Consider the following 4,738-nt stretch of genomic DNA (forward strand, 5'->3'; position numbering starts at 1 on the left):
ATTAAGTCTCCAAGCCCTGGACAAGGTAAGTATAAGTTATTATTGCAATAATGCCACTTAAAACCATCCCCAAACTTTCTGGTATACAATAGTAAGTCCTTATTATTTTGTGTTCCTGTGTTTGTGGGCTGCGTCCACAACTGTTCCTCAGCTGTGGATTGGGTCCAGGTCAGCTGTATGAGTCTTTAATTATCTTGGTAGCAGTGGGCCTCCTGTGGTGTTGCCTTCTTTTTACAATGGCAGAAGCACAAATGGGATGAGTAGAAATACATAATACATAAGGAAAAGTAGTACACTGTTCCTTGCCCACATTCCACTGGCTGAAGCAAGTCATAGCCCATGCAAGACAAATGCAAATGAGGGCTGGGGATTTAGCTCAGTGGCCCAGCACCTGCCTCAAAAGCACAAGGTCCTGAGTTCAATCCCTGGTAGAAAGAAAGAAAGAAAGAAAGAAAGCAAGCAAGCAATGCAAATGAGATGGGTAGCACAATCTGCCTCCAGCAGGGAGAGTTGCAAAGTCACATGACAAGGGGAGTCCACCCTGGGGGATTAGGTGTAGGAATATTTGTGGAATATGGTAGGTGTTTGGGCACCATGCCATGTACTTTACATGCATTATCGCCTCAAAGCCTCCCAACAAGCCTATGAAGCAAGATCGTTGTTACCTCTGTTTTTCAATGAGAAAACCCAGGCTCAAAACAATTACTCAGGTCCCACTGAAGTAAATGAACTATCAGGATGTGTACCCCTGTCTGTCTGGCACCAAGGCCCAAAGTCTTAGCCCTGACTCGGTTCTACAGAACCAATTGGCAACTGTGTCGGACCAACTGCCAGTCATTTTTCAAAACCTGTAGGTGGTGGGGACAGTACCAGCAGACACTCATATGGATGCAAATTCAAGAAGTAGGAGGAAGTGGGCTCTGGAAATGATCAAAGCTTCAGTTTCTTTTTGTGTCAAGAAAAGGCACTTTGTAAAAGACTATAGGGGAAAAAAAAACCCACCTTTCCTGTAGCTAGGCTAACAGATCATGCTGGACCTTAGTAGACTGGTGGAATTCATCTGTTTTCATGCTTAACCCTCAGCTCCAAGGGGCACTACTCAGCCTCCTCCTCTGCTCCTATTCTTAATTTTATACCTTTGTGGTCTCCTTGCTTTTTAATGCCTCTGTACCTTCACTCTTAATGTGCCCACATCCTGACCTTTGGTCTGAGTTCCCTTGTGAATGGCTTGGGTCTCCCCGAGTGAATAACCTGGAATCCTGCTGCTCGCCCACACTGTTTTGTGTGTGGCTCTCAGACAAAGCCTGTGCCCTCCTTACCAACCTGGGATGTTATTAGGTTTCTCCCACATCCTAGCACCCTGAGGAGGGACCCCTCCCAGGAATATGTTAGAAGAAAGGTGGATCAAGTGGTGATTCTGAGGGTAGTGTGAGCTCAGCGTGGTTCAGTAACCCTGATTTCCTTTATGGAAAAAAACAAACAAACAAAAAAACTGGACTACAAGATCAAGGGAAGATCATGAGGGTAGAACCCCAGATTTCATCAAGGGATTTGACGGATCTGTTCATGATCTCTTTTACACAAAGACTGAGAAACACAGGCTGGTTTAAGACAAATAGATTAGTGCCTGGCTGTTTAAAAAATTATGCTGTCATTAATCAGATGTGCTCCCACAGCCTGAGGGAAGGAGACTGATTGTGCTGAACAAGAGAACTTTGTCCTGTGCCAGGTCCTACCTGAGATCTCCCCTGCCCCGTCTCCCTCAGTCCCTACCCCAACCACTTGGATGAGGTTATAGGAGAATGGTTTTATCATGATGGCTGCCACAAAAATATAAAAGTGAAAGTCAAGACATGGCACCTTACAGAGCCCTTTTCTAGAGAATGATCTCATTGAAGTCTCTAAACAACTCCATGAGGTAGGTATGACCAATTATCCTCATTTTAGATAAGGTTCAGGGTTTAAGTAAATTCCTCAAGATCACTCAACATTATACTGCAGAATGTAGGCTTAAATCCTGCTGTTTTCTGATTCCAAATTCTATACTCTTTGAAATGGGCCACAACAAGCAAGAGAAAATTAATAGAACCTTTTGTTTCTTTTTGTGTTTTACAAGTAGGGCTTGCTATGTAGCTCAGTCCTCTCTTGAACTCCAGATTCTCCTACTTCAGTCTCCTGAGTGCTAGGATTATAGGTGGGTACCATCGCTCCCAGATAAAACCATATTTTTAAAAGTATCCAAGCACGGGTTAGGAGAAACTGGGTGTACCCACTGTTGTGGAGTGACTCTAGGCATCTCTCCCTTATCCCCCAGATCTGTGGTGACAGACCATTGCCTCACTCTGGTCAAACTGCCATTTTCCTCCCCAGTCTGGCCTCCTCCAGTCAGCTGGTCAACCCATCCTGTAGGAGCAGAAGAACAGGAATGCTCCCAACTCTCATAAACCTACCAACTTCAGGTCTAGTGTAGGGAAACTTGTGACATGGTGAAAAGAAGAATGAGCTTAGAAGTTCTGCTAATCAGCTGGCTGCCCTTGAGTAAGTTAACTAAACCTTACTGGTCTTTGGTTACTTTTCCTGCAAAAGAGGACATTCATGGTGTGAATCTTAGAAGTGGGAAGAATTACACAAGACAGTGAATATAAGAATGTTGGCACAGAGCCTGGAAAATAGATCCAAATAAATTGCTCATCTTCAGAGTTGGAAGTCCAGGCTGTTACTCAGATGGGACCAAGATCATCATATTCCCAACTCCATCACTATACTCTCACTCTTTCTAGATCTAAATAAACCCTGGCTTCAGTTCTCTAGAAGACAAGGGTGGATTTTGATTATTTTAATAAGAGGCCCTCCGTATTCAGGAGGTAAGAGAATGTTCAACACAGGGGTGGCTATATCTCTTCCACTACACTTAATAGGGCAGAAAACAGTAATAATGGAACTTCTAACATTTCAGAGCATTGGAACATCCTGTGTACTTACCAGTTTTAGAGTTACTCGGCAAGCAGATGGATGGAGTAACTCTGCTCCTTTACTTCTTGAGAGGTTTGGTGGAGCAAACAGGCAGAAGAGCAGGGCGGCAGAAGGTGAAAAATCATGGAGAACAAGGACCTTTGTGAATCTCTTTCTCAATGCTGCATTTATAAAACAGTAATAATGGAACTTCTAACATTTCAGAGCATTGGAACATCCTGTGTACTTACCATTTTTAGAGTTACTCGGCAAGCAGATGGATGGAGTAACTGCTCCTTTACTTCTTGAGAGGTTTGGTGGAGCAAACAGGCGGAAGAGCAGGGAGGCAGAAGGTGAAAAATCATGGAGAACAAGGACCTTTGTGAATCTCTTTCTCAATGCTGCATTTTCTTTCATGAATGCTACAGAGAAGCTACTGTTTGCCTAGAATTTAATGCTTTCTTCTGTTTATTTTCATCTTTACCAGGACCAGGTGTTTCCTTCAGGTTTTGAAGTTTACATCAGAAGTTTATTCATTTGGTACCATAAAATCCTACTTTAAACAAGACACACATCACATTCATACATTGTAAAAGTAAAAACAAATTAGGTATTTCTGAAGCAATGTATTTTAAACTATATACAAATAACAAGCCAGTCATGGTTGCACACGCCTGTAATCCCAGCACTCGGGAAGCTGAGGCAGGAGGATTGCTGTGAGTTCAAGACCAGCCTGGGCTACACAGTGAGTTCGAGGTCACTCTCAACTACATAGTGAGACCCTATCTCAAACAAAACAAAACAAAATAACCCAAATAACAAATACCTACCTAGGTCAAGCAATGAATCCTTCTTATACTTACTTGGCAGAAGAGACACCATGATCACGAAGGCGGTTTTCCCAGGGTGAGAGGCTCATCCGTTGTGCTCTGGATGTGCTGACCTCTGCGATTTCCCCAAATGTGGGAAACTCTACTGCATACTTTGAGGTAGTGGGGGGACTGTGTTCACCCTCTCCCCTGAAGAAAAAAGAAATGAATTAGTTTGGAACAATAGATTATAGATCTGATTAATTTATTTTGTACAGAAGCAGACAATAATTCACCCAGTGTTGGTTGGGGATTTAGCTCAGTGGTTCCGCTGCCTGCCTCGAAAGCAGAAGTTCCTGAGTTCGATCCTTGGTACAAAAAAATAAAATAAAAAAAAATTTTATTTGAAAAAAATAATTCACTCAATGCTGAGTACAGTAAGGATTTTGCTGAAAATACTGTGGTGATGCAGATGGTCCTTGCCTACATGTCCTTGTCTTATCTGCAGATTAGCCTCTGACAGGAGAATTTACAAATTCCCAACCTTCTGAATTTACATTAAAAGACTTTAAAACTTCTTGTTTTAAATTTTCTTTAAAACTTTCACTAGCCCACCACCCAAATCTCTGCCTTCTCAGTTACTTTTTCTTCTCCTTTATGGATGCTGTTCTGTGGCCGGAGACTAGGGTGTGGCAAACTGGGGGGACCAGCAGTGTGGCCTGTCAGTCACGGAGATCCACGGTATTTGCACCTGAGCTCTGCATGTGGAATCATTTGGAAAGTGCTATCTTCAGTCCTTCTGGAGAGAGCACATGCAGGGTTTTGATAGGACGGCCTAGACCTGACATCAGCCTGCAGAGGGGGAGACACAAAAGACTGTCGCCATTAAGCTCTTGGCCACCGTGCTCTCTCTTTTTTTCAGTGGTCCACTCTCACCCTGTAGCGTAAACTTCTTTTCCTACTTTTAATTGGCTCAC

The 4,738-nt window shown here is 43.2% G+C and overlaps 1 non-coding gene across 1 annotated transcript; it reads left to right on the forward strand.

The window, feature by feature from the left end:
* The first annotated feature begins 3,807 nt into the window (after positions 1 to 3,807).
* Positions 3,808 to 3,974, forward strand: LOC117284276. The gene has a single exon (XR_004515363.1). It is a non-coding gene; the product is annotated as a U1 spliceosomal RNA (small nuclear RNA).
* The last annotated feature ends 764 nt before the right edge of the window (positions 3,975 to 4,738 follow it).

Source organism: Fukomys damarensis, unplaced genomic scaffold (assembly GCF_012274545.1).
Source record: "Fukomys damarensis isolate Sample0158 unplaced genomic scaffold, DMR_v1.0_HiC HiC_scaffold_35, whole genome shotgun sequence".
Lineage (NCBI taxonomy): Eukaryota > Metazoa > Chordata > Mammalia > Rodentia > Bathyergidae > Fukomys > Fukomys damarensis.